Source organism: Gobio gobio (assembly GCF_949357685.1).
Source record: "Gobio gobio genome assembly, chromosome: 8".
In the NCBI taxonomy this organism is placed as follows: Eukaryota; Metazoa; Chordata; class Actinopteri; order Cypriniformes; family Gobionidae; genus Gobio; species Gobio gobio.
Window position 1 is genome coordinate 35992909 of NC_137114.1, and position 15090 is coordinate 36007998.

Sequence of the window (15090 nt, forward strand, 5' to 3'; positions counted from 1 at the left end):
CAAAGCAACATGAAATGTGTTAATTATATAGCCCACACAGGCAGATGTTGTGCTAACTGCGTTAAGAGTTAAATAATAGAAAAAATTGTCATAGCGATAATGGCCGTAATTCCGGTAATGGCCGTACGCAAGTGTAGTTCCGACGAAAGTGACCTCTGACTCGACGCATGGCGTGTTGACGAACGCGGAAGCGAGATGGTAGAGCAAAACAAAACAATGGTTACGTATTAGAAGTCTAAAACAATCATTTTTAAAGAGAAATATCGGAGGAGCTTGAGTTTGTTGCCCAGCCCAATTTGTTTGAACCGCGAGAGGTGTCTACTCTCAACTAAGCTTACGCTACTCCTACATCATATGTCGGGTCAGATATCACTCTTCCCCTGGATCTAGACTTGCATACGGCCGTTGCTGAAAGCCAATGATTATAGTTCATAAAGTTATAAATATGGATATTTTTAGACATATTTTTAGATTATTATGAAGCTTGGAAGAGCCAGGATATTATTTAATATAACTATGATTGTGTTTGGATCAAAGAAGTTATATAAGTCATATAACGTTACATCTCTTTGTTCTGCTGAACATAAAAGAAGATATTTTGAACAACGTTTGTAACAAAGCAGAGAGAGCAACCATTGACTACCATAGTATTTTTTCCCTACTATGGAAGTCAATGGTTGCTCTCTCTGCTTGATGCTCAAGGATATGTTAACATTGCTGTTCAGTACCGGTGTTAGAACCGCATTATCTTGCAGCAAATCTTAATTTGTGTGTAACGGAGGAATTCCTCCCGCTGTTTTGACTCTTTTACACCGTTCAGACCTTTTAATGGGCCACAGCATTTTTGAGCACAGGGGAATTTTGATGGCATTTAAATACTCTTGCAGCATGAGACATTTTTCTGCTGGATATAGTGCTGCTGGTAGCTGATTGATGTTGATCAAAGAGAGTTTGTAAAACATCTTGAACTGAATCAGATATACAGTATTCATGTGGGGGGAGTAAAGATGATTTCTGTCATGCTGATGCCCAGACATCTTATCCTTCGGAAGCATTTAATGCCTTATCAGTCCATCGCTATACCAGCTATAAATGCATGGCTTTGAGTCAGAGGATTCAAAAGCTTGTTCATCTGATGCTCCACGTTTCAAAAATTGAATCTCAGTCATTCAGGGGAGAACTGGGATACAATTCAAACTGTGTAAAACTTGCATTAACTACACATGTTGGTCCTCTCAACTGGTTTGGCCATGGGACCCACATTTTCCCATAGACATTAAACTGTGTACTACATTTTTAGGAATTTGAACCAAGCAAATATATTTCTCAAAAGCACACACACACACACACACACACACACACACACATGTTTGTTTTTGTGAAATGTGAGGACATTCCATAGGCGTAATGGTTTTTATACCGTACAAACCGTATTTTCTATCCCCTTACACTGCCCCTGCCCCTAAACCTAGCCCTCACAGGAGACTGTGCAGTTCACTTTCTGTGAAAAAAAAACTTGTTTTGTGTGATTTATAAGCATTTTGAAAAGTGAGGACATGGGGAACGTCCTCATATTTCACCCTCTTTTTGTAATACCTATGTCATACCCATGTCATTATACACATTTGTGTCCTGATATTTCACGAAAACATGCCCACACACACACACACACACACACACACACACACACACACACACACACACACACACACACACACACACACACACACACACACCATCCCACTTTACTTAACATACTCACAAATTGTAAGAATTTCACTAACACTGAATAAACAGTATTATAAGGTAAGGCTATTAAATAGCATGATCCACCACATTCATCAAAAATATAGAATTGATGGTATTTTGGGGGAAACTGCAGTTACCATGGTAAATACACAATACTAACACAAACTATTAATAAAACATATGGACACAGATCCTAATGAATAGAATGAACATCTGTCACAGGCGGTTGCAGGGTAAGTTAAAACAGGATCTAATTGCAGCAGTTTTCAGGCTGTATTTTAACAAAGAACAGTGGAAACATGGAACGCGGGACAGAACAACCACTTAAACGCAACACGTGACATCATCATACTGCATATATATATTATATGTTTTTTTCCCCCTTCTGTCCAGGTCATTTATCATGGATCAGTAATGGTGAAGTACAGTTGTTCTATGGCAGAAGCCGATGCTAATACAGTGAGTGAATACTGGGCCTGTGCCAGGACTGAAATGGTCCAGGTGAGGACATCAGGAGAGGACACTGCACGGTGTGTGAGTATGTATGTGTGTGTGTGTGTGTGTGTAAAATCATACAGACAATAACGCTCTCTGGGTTATAACACTGGCCGAATCTTTGCTTCAAGGACGCTGGACAGTGGTTACAGCAACTTACTCCTTAGCACTGCTGTAGACTGTAGACTGTAGACTTTCTCTTTTACAATATTGGCTACAGTTTTCTACAGCTCATTTATCTTTCATTGTCTCCTTTCTTTTTTCTTTTGATAATCATGTCTGTGGACTGTAATTTTGTTTTCTTGTGTATGTATATATAGTATGTGTGTGTGTCCTTAACTACACCCTGGGGGCAAAATTGTCCCCAGAGACTAGATGTCACAAAATTTCTCTTAAGGGATGTCCTCAAAGGAAAATATTATGTAAATTTAAAATTGGTAAAAAAAATAAATGAAGAAATAAATGATTTTTTTTAAAATATATATATAGTGCTGGGAATCGATTAAAAAAAATGAACTAATTAATCAATTTATTTTTCTGTAATTAATCGCAAGTTTTTAATATTTTAAGTTTTTAATATTTTGATATTGTAATAATTTCAGTTACTCTCCAAATGAATGTAGAAACAATTTAAAGACAGCATATTTTAAATATGTTTTGTAATGGCATCTTTTTATGAATGAAGGCCAGTATCACTGATACTAAAGTCTCTATGAAACATTAATGATGTTACATTACAGTATAACTGAAAGCTCCCAATTTCAACATTTATTAGGCTTTAAAAAAACTACTTTTAATTTAAATGAATTTAAAACAATCTTTACATAACCCCATTATAATAAATATTATTTTTACCTGTGCCTTCCCTGTTAGACATATACAGAAATGTAATAGTTATCAAACACCTTTCTTAACTGCGTAAATAATAAATGAAATATAGATTAATCATCATTAAAGCTAAAATTTTCTCTATTCCTGTTGTTCTGTGATGAACATTAATGACAGGCATCATCAGTGCTCCTGTCACTTTAAGAACGGCCGCTGACGAACGTGACACAGATCTGACGCGCTGTCCCGCGCATCTCATTTCCTCACAACTCTTTAAGACGTTATTTAACTAATTTAAGACTCCTAATATGAGAATACTCAAAATTATCTGTGTTATTCTGTATGTTATTGTTTGTTCAAGAGCAAAAGAGAACTCTATGTGAGCAGGAGACTGACACGAGTCTGTCTGTGCGTCGAGTGTGTGTGTCAGAGTGTCCCTCAATTAGCTGACATGAGACGCAGCCACAAAGACAGGACATTGACATACAGCGCGTTCTCTTGTGTCTTGTCGCGCTTTGAAGCATTTACATGAATTGGAGCGTGATCATGTAACGCTAGGCAAAAATGGATATAAAAATGGATGTTGCGTTATTTGCGTTAAATATTTTTAATGCGTTAAGCTGAAAAAATTAATCGCTCGCGTTAACGCGTTAATTTGCCCAGACCTAATATACACTCGCCTAAAGGATTATTAGGAACACCTGTTCAATTTCTCATTAATACAATTATCTAATCAACCAATCACATGGCAGTTGCTTAAATGCATTTAGGGGTGTGGTCCTGGTCAAGACAATTTCCTGAACTCCAAACTGAATGTCAGAATGGGAAAGAAAGGTGATTTAAGCAGTTTTGAGCGTGGCATGGTTGTTGGTGCCAGACGGGCCGGTCTGAGTATTTCACAATCTGCTCAGTTACTGGGATTTTCACGCACAACCATTTCTAGGGTTTACAAAGAATGGTGTGAAAAGGGAAAAACATCCAGTATGCGGCAGTCCTGTGGGCGAAAATGCCTTGATGATGCTAGAGGTCAGAGGAGAATGGGCCGACTGATTCAAGCTGATAGAAGAGCAACTTTGACTGAAATAACCACTCGTTACAACCTAGGTATGCAGCAAAGCATTTATAGGAAATAGGAAAAAGAGGCTACAATTTGCACGAGCTCACCAAAATTGGACAGTTGAAGACTGGAAAAATGTTGCCTGCTCTGATGAGTCTCGATTTATGTTGAGACATTCAGATGGTAGAGTCAGAATTTGGCGTAAACAGAATGAGAACATTGTTACCACTGTGCAGGCTGGTGGGGGTGGTGTAATGGTGTGGGGGATGTTTTCTTGGCACACTTTAGGCCCCTTAGTGCCAATTGGGCATCGTTTAAATGCCACGGCCTACCTGAGCATTGTTTCTGACCATGTCCATCCCTTTATGACCACCATGTACCCATCCTCTGATGGCTACTTCCAGCAGGATAATGCACCATGTCACAAAGCTCGAATCATTTCAAATTGGTTTCTTGAACATGACAATGAGTTCACTGTACTAAAATGGCCCCCACAGACACCAGATCTCAACCTAATAGAGCATCTTTGGGATGTGGTGGAACGGGAGCTTCGTGCCCTGGATGTGCATCCCACAAATCTCCATCAACTGCAAGATGCTATCCTATCAATATGGGCCAACATTTCTAAACACACCTTGTTGAATCAATGCCATGTAGAATTAAGGCAGTTCTGAAGGCGAAAGGGGGTCAAACACAGTATTAGTATGGTGTTCCTAATAATCCTTTAGGTGAGTGTATATATATAATTTATTTCTTCATTCATTTTTTTGTATTATTTTTTTTTTCTTTAAAGGAGCTGTATGTAGGACTGTGGCCAAAACTGGTACTGCAATCACTTTCAAATTACTGTTGAGCGGTGTATCCCCTCTCCCCCTCCCCCTGACTCGAGGTTGCCAGATAGGCTGCAGGATCCAGCAGGAACGTAGGCTGCTACAAGGAGCTTTCAATGGCAAGTGACAAGGTTTTTTTTCTTTCTGTTAATTATGTTTAAGCTTCAAGAGCGATGTTTTGTGAAGTATTTATGAATCGCAAAAATTTACTAATGGCGATTAGCCAAATATAATCGTAAATATGAACGCTCGTATGTGACAGTACATTCCCACATGAAAAATTACTATAGTAAAATTACAGCAAAGCTAAATAACATTAGCAATGGTCATACAGGTCAACTTACAGCATGTTTTGTCCACTAAATATGCGAAGAACGAATGAGGAATAATTTTTACCGAGGTAACGTTAGGCTACTGTCTCAAATACGTTTTCACATTGCCATAATAGGCGTGCTAATGTTGTTTTCCTCAGCGTCCCAGCATAATGACAGAGAAACGGGCTCTGATAATGCATTACTAATGTTAGCAATGACGACTCGCCGTTTTTATATACCAAACATTTCTTAACGTTACCTTTTCAATTCAATGACCCACCTCCTCCATCTGCGCTAACCTAACGTTACTTTGCACGAACATGCATATCTTTGTTCGACTGTCATGAATATTTGAAATGTTCATTTACATTAAGTACTACAAGTTAGCCAAACATAGAGGAACCTTACCTGTACAGGAGAAAATTAGCAACGTTGGCATCAGTCTTCAAATTATTCTCCGTTTTCAGCCGTCTCCATCTTTCAAAGGCATCTCTTATACAAATCCTTGTTTTATTTCAGACACTGTCACAACGTTTTTCTGATTCATAACGAGGTCGTTTAGGTTTCGTAAAGTTAGACATTGTTTATCCAGAAAGTTTGTTGCTGCAGCTGTGGTAACTAGAGCAGAGCTGGCAACCCGAATGCAGAAACACTACTGACTTCGTGATTGGTAGACAGGTTGAGGGTGGCGCTTCAGGCCAAAACACAACATGTCAACATCAACATCAGTTGAGGGCTGCAACTTCACTTTTAAAATGACAATATCTTGGCCGGACAACCGTTTTCAGTGATATAAGTATTTGAAATTAATTCAATTCAATTCAATTCAAATTTATTTGTATAGCGCTTTTCACAATACACATTATTTCAAAGCAGCTTTACAGAAAGTGCATTTCATAGATGTACAGTAAAAATGTTAGAAAGACAATGTTAAAGAATAATGTTCGAAAAAGTTAATCAATCGTGTATTAATTTAGGCCATAACAACGCTGGCGTTGAGTCGTCTCTTCACAGGCGTGGAGTCGTCTCATCACAGGTGTCGGGGCATCCGAAGTCTCCATGAGAGGCTGGATACAAACTGGAGCTGATGAACTATTTACCTCGGGACTAGTGTCCCGAGATAACAACAGAAAAGCAGATGGGAAATGATTAGCGTAGCTGCTGTTCAGAATATTATATTTATGCTTTTGATCCGATTTAACTGTAGTATAAAAAGATAATTATAATGTGAATGCTTGGCTAAAGAGATGCGTCTTTAATCTAGTTTTAAACTGGGACAGCGAGTCTGAACCTCGAACAATATCAGGAAGACTATTCCAGAGTTTAGGAGCTAAATGTGAAAAAGCCCTCCCTCCTTTAGTGGACTTAGATATCCTAGGAATGACCAGAAGCCTCGAGTTTAGTGATCTTAAAGAGCGCGATGGATTGTAGGGCGATAGAAGATCCGTTAGATACACTGGAGCTAAACCATTTAGGGCCTTATAGGTCAGTAGCAATACTTTGTAATTGATACGGAACTTCACAGGTAACCAGTGTAGAGATGATAAAATTGGTGTTATATGATCATATTTTCTTGACCTAGTAAGAACTCTAGCAGCTGCGTTTTGGACTAACTGTAGTTTGTTTATTGATGATGCAGGACAACCAGCTAATAAAGCATTACAGTAATCTAATCTCGAGGTCATGAATGCATGAACTAACTTTTCTGCATCAGAAATAGATAGCATGTTACGTAGCTTAGCAATGTTTCTAAGATGGAAAAATGCCGTTCTTGTAACATATGAAATATGATTTTCGAATGTCAGGTTGCGGTCTAATATAACTCCCAGGTCTTTTACTGTAGTGGATAAAGTGACAGGACATCCTTCCAAGGTAAAATTGTATTGCGAGAGGTTTTGTGGGCAGTTTTTTGGACCAATAAGTAACACCTCCGTTTTATCTGAATTTAATAGCAGAACGAAATACGAAATAAAATTAACATGATTTCTTAATGTCTAGTGACATATCAGGGCCATTTTATGATTAATTGAAATACATTTCTAACATACAGTTCCTTTAAATTATTCATTTAATTTAATATATATATATGTATATATGTGTATATGTGTATATATAATTTAGATTTTGTGGTGAACATTTTTTGCCCAAGCGGTGCAGTACCAAAATTATTTATCAAATAAAAATGTATTTTGATTGTTTCAAGCCAATAATTTGTCATAAAGGTTTAGGTCGTATTTTCTTTTACAGTGCTTGTTAGGTTAGTTTAGTTTGCATTTTATTATTTGCATTTAGTACTGTATTTTTTTTTTGGTGGCCTCAATGGTTCCATGAGGAACCTTTAACATGCATTGAATCTTTCCATTTCACAAGGTTGTTAATAGTGGGAAAAAAATCTTTCATTTTTAAAATGGTTCTTTAAAGAACTGGGGACAAAAATGGTTCTTCAATGGCATCCCTGTAAAAAACCCTTTTGGGACTTTTTTCTTTTTTTTAAGATTGCACAACAGAACAGACTTCTGGCCCACCATTGAGAATTACTGGTCTATGGTCTGTCCTCATTCAGATTGCTGGCTAAAAGTGTGTGTTTGTGTGACTGGATGTGTGTTTGACAACTTTTCAGCCAGCTGTTTAAACTTTGGAGGAGGTCTCCTGTGTTCTGGACTGTCCCGCTGTCCATTATTCCTCTCTCTCTGTGTCTTTTTCTGTCCCTCTCACTGACAATTGCAAAAGTAATAGTTCTCTTACGCTTTTACCACGCGCTTCTTTGTTTTCATATTATCCTGTCGCTTCCGCATCGCTCTCTGCGTTTACAGCCGCACACATTCTTTTCTCCTCCTTCCGGAGCACTTACGCCAATTTCTGGCTTGACATAATCTGAAATGGTGCTTAAGTGAATTTATGTTGTGCTCAGTGCATTAACTTCTGCCGTTTTTGCCTTTATGTTACGGAGAGCTTTTGTGCGAGCGCACGGAAGAAAGCGAGAGAGAATGAGAATTTGAAACCCAGACCACGGACTAGACAGCCTATCAGTATTCAGCGGAGAAAGTGAGTGATGGAGAGAGAGAGAAATGGAGGAAAGAAAGGAGGAGGGGGTGATGTATCAATATTCTGAGTAGTGTTTGAGGGCAAGAAGAACGAACCGAGGAGGGGTGGGAGAGGGGCGCGGGTGCGCGAAACAGTCCAAGCGGGTTTATTCGCTCAATGTTTGTTAGTGCGAGAGAGCCCGTTGGGGCGAGATGATATCGGTAGAGCAGTTACGTTGAGGACGGAAACTCAAGTGTGTGTTTGTCTGAGAGAAGTGTTGTTCAAGTCGAATGTGACGGAATCTTAGCCGAACGCTAGCCATAACTCCACTCTCCCTCTCTTTTTTTACTCTGTGCGCTAATCAGCATTTGAAAGGCAGCTTTGACAGTGAGAAAGAAAAGTGAGGGCAGTGGGGAGGAGGGAGTGTAAACGAGAAAGAAACGAGAGAGAGAGGGAGTGAAAGAGAGAGAGAGGTAGGGGCCGTACAAGCATTTCTTTTATATTTACTAGCGATTGAGGAGAGAGAGAGAGAGAGAGGGAGAGAGAGGGGGAGCGGGTGAAGAGACGACCGGTGCGTGCAGCTTTCCCAAGAGGAAATGAAAAGAAAAGAAGCTCAACGAGGAAAGAGAGAGAGCCAAAGCGGGGAGCACGCCAGAGAAGGAAACAGACTCGCATCCTCTAACTCCAGTCATATCTGAGGCGATCCCGGTTGGAAAGTGAGCGAGGAGAGAGAGCGAGAGCACGGTCGCTGCCGCCGTGCGCCCACAAACACACACACACACACACACACGCTCTTGCGGCAGCAGACCGCTGTGTGTTTGCCTGCTCTTTTGTGCCAGCAGCTGGGATTGTTCTTGGCCCCGTCTGACCCCCTTGTCACCCCCCGTGTGAGTGTTTGTATGTGTGTGTGGGAGTGCGAGGGGTCTTTGAACGTGGACTGAGCGGAGGGGAGGGTCACGGTTCGGGTGTCCGGACGGGTCCGAGACAACTGAAGAAGAGGAGGAGGGATACATCTGCCTCCGAAACAGCTGCTCAGAGGTGGACATGCACATCAGGTGAGTCACGCAACTGCTCTTGACATACACATGTCAGACTGTCACATGCATATCTGACAGTTTTAAGTCTCAATGGTGTCGATCCGAACGGAGGGTTTCTCTTTTCTCCTCAAACTTGTTGATGGCTTCATGCCGGGAGGCTTGGCTTCCTGGGAAAGTTTTTGGGAAAGACACTTTACTCATAAGTACACTCGTCTTTCCCCCTTAATGACGGAGGTATTGGGAACGGAGGGGGGGAAGCTGGGGTTAATTGTGCGGACCACCTTGGCTCGTTCTCAAACATCATCTCTCACTTAATTAGTGGATTTTACAAGATTAGTGCGCTTTGCATTGACGGCGTGTTCTGTGGAAGGTAGTGAATGGTAGCGGCGAGGCGCTTGTCTTCTGTTATCTGATGTCTTTGGATTTAACAGCTTCTTCTAAATGACTGGATTTGTATTAGAAATAAAAAGGGTGGGTAAATATTAACCTTTTCCTTCATCAGTCAGTTTGGGCTTAGCATGGGATTATTAAAGAAACTAAATTGCTGTTGTAATAATGCGTTTTAATTCAGTTCTGCTTGTTTTTTAAATGAATTTTTTTCTGTGAAAAAAAACTCAATTTTTAAACAGATTAATTAATAATATTGTAACAACAAATTGATCATTTTAATAACAATAACAATCATTTGTCACAAAACGATTCCTAATTTGTCGCACATCTCAGTAAATTTAGTTGTATTCTTTTGATATTGGCAACATTCATGCGATTATAATGAAATATTATAGTCATAATAATGACAGTGTGTTTTCAAGTAGGTCCACAAAATAATTTAACTTTAAATACGTTCATTGTTATTACTCAGTAGTTACCGTGTACTTACATACTGAAGTGTAACCAATATATACATTTATTTGCGTTTTTTCAGCCCTTCATTCCTTGATGAATAGAAAGTTCATACTGTTAGTTTGTACTATGCTGGACAACTGGGAAATAGTTTGACACTTTCACACTTACTATAACAGTAGCAAGTGAGTGAAAAACTTTCCTGGGACTAGTTTTAAGAGGGTGGAAGTTTGTTTTTCTGTTTTCTTCTCATCATTTTGCTTTGGTTGAGTGTTTCGATCAATTGCGTCATGTTAGTCTGGAAATCGACCTGTTGCTCATTAAATGTATTTGTTTAAACACAAGTGAAAATGAGCAGCTTTTTCGACCTGACCTGGCTGTTAAAAATCGCTTTCATTGGTGGGGTGTAATGTCGTCAGAGTGATTCAGTCATATTATATTTTTCACTTAAATAAAAGTAGTTGATTTAGATTATACTACATATAGCAACTTGGTGACCTGAAGCAAAACATTTTTTTATTATTGCTTATCCTGGTGTGGATAAATTGCCTTTGTAATTTGTTGTTGTTTAGACCCTGGCTGGACAAGTGTTTTCTGAAGAAAATGTTACGTTACAGTTTTCAGATTTTGCCTTTTCTACTTCATAAGTTGTTTCACCATGTAAGTCCCAGTAAGTAGAAGCATGTAGACTGTAACACCATGACCAAACATCAACCTGTTCAAAATAACCAAACCACAAAAAAAAAAAAAAAATCTTACTATGATTAATGCGCTTACACCGACTATTAAAGTAAAGATGCAAAAATGGCCATTTTATTGAAAGCGAGCTGCCCTGTTAGTAAAGTGTACACATCCAAAGGCTATATTTGCATATATGCGTAAGACATCAGGGGCATCTTGGAAATGAACGTGAATTGAGAATTGATAGAAGTTATGCAGGTATGTACAAGAGAGCTATAGGACCATAAAAGCCGTCACACACAAACACACACACTCTCAGAGCGGGACAGACAGGCCTGGTGACAGACAGTGTCAGGGAGGTGTCAGTGAGAAGCTGTTGGTGTCACACTTGGTTGACCTGATCTGTGGTCAGGCTGTCCACTGCAGCCCGTTGTGACTCCTTACATAACCACTTCCTGCCACTCACACCCAGCTCTGCAGGGATGCACTCGGATATTTATATACTCAACATACACACACACACACACACACACACACATCAATATGGCCTTATAAACACACACACAGACACACACACACAAACAAACAAGAGCCCCTGTCAATATACAGTCCCCTCAGTCTTCTGCAGTCAGAGAGATATGATCTTGTTCACTGATTTTGACCTCCTCCATCCTAAAAAATGTCTCTTATCATCCATAACCTGTACGCCATCACACAAGTGTCTTGCGACAGTCGTGTATTGTTTAGGGCATTTTTACCTCCAAATAAATAGAAATAAAATAAGTAAAATGATTAATTTTAAAAAATATATATTTAAAAAAATCCCCTCAAATTCACCCAATTTATTTATTTCATTATTGTATTGTAATTTAGATAATAAAGTACAACAAATGATGTATACTTTTTCTACATTAACTGTAGACTTTTTCTACATTAAAATTTTGGGGAAATGTGATTAGCTTTATTTTATTAAGATTATTTTCCCCACAAATGTTTTTTTTTTTTTTTACTCAGTGGTGTAAAAAGTGTTTTTACAATCATTTACATCAGTAATAATTAAAGTACAACAAGTTATATATTCAAAATTATATATATTTATATTATATTTGCATTACATTAACCTTGGGGAAATATGATTAATTGCAATTAAAATATTGTATCAGATCAATAATTGTATCAATATTTTCTCAATGCAAAATATAATTTCTTTATTTTTTTCTTTAGATTTTTGGATGAAATATGACATGTTCATGAAAAGTTTTTGTTCGATTCACATTCATATCCTGCAGTTGTCCGTGTCAAGAAGCATGCATAGACTATATACATTTTATATATACTTAATATATACCATTAAATATATCCATCATAGTGCGAAAACCTCTAATTCTCACTGGTGTGCAAATTATGTTGTACTTTGCCAACGAAATGGGACATTTAAATACACAGATGTGGCTGCATGTCTGCATATAGACTCTAGACTTCTCTCTGACATTCTCTGTGTGGCTATTTGACCCTGTGATCAGGACACGTTCCCTGTCTGAGGGGTGAATACTGTGCGTTTCAGATATACATTGTGTATTTTTTTTAGCAGTGTTTAATATTGTGAAATTCATTTTTTTTCCTTCTCTCCACAGTTCATAAATTTTTGAAAAGTTATAGAACTGTGCTCATCCAACCCGAGTCAAACAAATATAGATTATTTAGTCAAATTCATATTGAAATCTCTCAACATATGCTGGCATATCTGAATTTGAGACATAGAAACTCTGAAAGAGACCCATGTGACGATTACTGGAGTCTTTTGTCACTGTTGAATGATTGCTTAGTTGATCCTAAGAGTTTTAAGGGTTGAGAGAAGCAAAACCATTATTATGTTGTGCTTTCAATCTTTTAGTCCCTTATAGTCACAATTTTTCCGGTTAAAATGTTTTTTTAAAAACAAAATACGCAACATTTCTCTTTATGTGAGATGTAAGATCTCAGGGGCCAGTCTAGTATCCTTTACGCTTTCCGTTTTACCGTTGCGGGTCAGAGGCGGGTAGGGTCAGTTTGATCTAATCAAATGGGGTATTGATTCCATTTGATAATTAATGGGCCAGGTGAAGATGAAGATGCAGCCTCCAGCTCTGAGGATTTGAGAGGAACCTTGGACTGGGAGTGATGGGAAGCCGCCAAGGTCAGCGGCAAACCACAAGAGTGCAGAGCGAGAGAGGTCCAGTTAAATGAGATGGGGAGAGAGAAATGCTGTTGACCAGAGCTGATTTATCAGCGTTCGAAGAAAATGAGACTACATCTGACTTCCTAATGCTGGACTTCAAATGCAGAGAGATGTGAAGAGAAATTAGTATTCTGCTGAAACAGCTCCATATATTGATGGAAAACTACATGCAGTATATATACGTGTGTGTTGCTGAACTATTTGCACTTCAAAGATTTTGGATTAATAATTCCAAAAGCAAATGTAATTGAATGTTACATGCTACAACATCATTTCTGCAGTTATTCTTATTAAACGGTCATTTGAAATGCTCTTTATAGGTGCATCAAAGACCGAGAGGAGGTAAATTATGGACGTTTTATTTCATGCATGACTCCAGGTCAATCTTTTAAAGTTGTCTTTTGTTCTCAGATGTATTTTAGTGACATATGGCTGACTTTGTCTTTGCGACTTTTGCATCCCTCCCAGAAATAAAGTGTCCTGGCAAACGTCTGGTGAAGATCGCGGCAAATTTGCCACTAATTAAGCCCTTGTTCGCCTCAAAATAAACAGTTTTTATTAGAGAACGAACTGGAATTTTAGAATTGCGTAGAAAAACAACGCATTGAACTATTTATAGAAGGATGTTTGGGTAACATGGTGGAGTCAACATAAAGTAAATGAAATATCAAATTTTTGTAGTATAAAATTCATCAGAGATGCTCTCAAAGGAAAAGACGACAGCATATGAGCAAAAACAATTGAAAATGTACATCCTAAGTTAAAAAACAACAAGTTTATGGATCCTAAAATATGTAGTAACTGCTATGATGTGAAACAGCTGTTCACCAGCTACTGTATATCAGAGACATTTATGACCAGGAATTGCAAGTGAAGCTATTGGTGCACAAAATGTAAATGAACATATTGTAAACATAATTTCCAGTCAATAATTGCAACTTCACATTCTAGACGACTACATAACTGAACAACGTACAAACGACTGAAATGTCCAAATGAAAATTCTCTCATCACTTTCAGATCGTTACAAGCCATATCACTTCCTTTCTTCTGTGAAACAAAAAAGATTTTGTCAATTGTTTTCCATGCATTTTACAATAAAATCTGATCAGCCATTCGACAAATGCTTCTCACCTGAAATCTATCGTATGACATGAGAAGACTCTTTTCTGGATTATTTTTTATGATAAATGTATTGTGCTTTTTTGAAGCATAAAAGCTTCGGTCACCATTCATTGTAATTGTGTGGAAAAGACCGACCAGTCCATTATTCATAATTTCTTTTCTTTTTTTTTGTGTTCTGCAGAAGAAAGTAAGTCATTTGGAATGACGTGAAGGTAAGTGATGACCGAACTGTCAGTTTTGGGTGGTACTAGTACTTTATCCAAAGCTGAAGGTGAAATTTCAACGTCAGTTGTCAATCCCTCAGTGTCAGATTAAGCTCCAGAAAGTTATGGCTGGAAATCTGTGTGACGTGACCAGCCCACCACAGCTGTTTGCTGTTTAGATTTATTAAGAGAAAAAGGGGAAAGGAAACCAGTGCCAGGAAAGTAAGAGAGAAAGTGCCCGATGGCCACATACAGGAATTGTTTTCTTCTGTCAAAGGCATTCAAAGGTCAAAGTCACCAGAGTCACCCTGCATTACAAAAAATGAATAATCCAGAATGTTCCAGAGGTCCTTCACGCATCCTCATACCACTGCATGTGACATTTAAAACGGAATGGCAATGTTATATCTGGCCTGGAAATGTGGGACCAATAAATGTTGCGCGAGAGAAAAGAGAGGGAGTTTGTGTGTGCATGAAAGAGAGTTGGTAATAGACGTGGTGTATTGTCTCCGTGCAGATTGGTTTAAATGTGCTCATTTTCCCCATTTGGCAGCTCCATAGGGAGGGGCGGAGCGCACTAACGAACCTCTGACAGCTGGAGGCCCTAATTAACGATCCCCTCTGAAAACAAACAGCCACAGGCTCCGCCAAACACACACCCAGGCTTGGTTTGCTCCCACACCCCG

The 15090-nt window shown here is 38.7% G+C and overlaps 1 protein-coding gene across 1 annotated transcript in view; it reads left to right on the forward strand.

The window, feature by feature from the left end:
* The first annotated feature begins 9221 nt into the window (after positions 1-9221).
* npas1 (neuronal PAS domain protein 1) overlaps positions 9222-15090 on the forward strand; it is a 51720-nt gene continuing 45851 nt past the window's right edge. The window contains exon 1 of the mRNA XM_079823542.1: positions 9222-9352. The gene's annotated coding sequence lies outside the window, so the exon portion shown is untranslated. The remainder of the gene's footprint in view (positions 9353-15090) is intronic.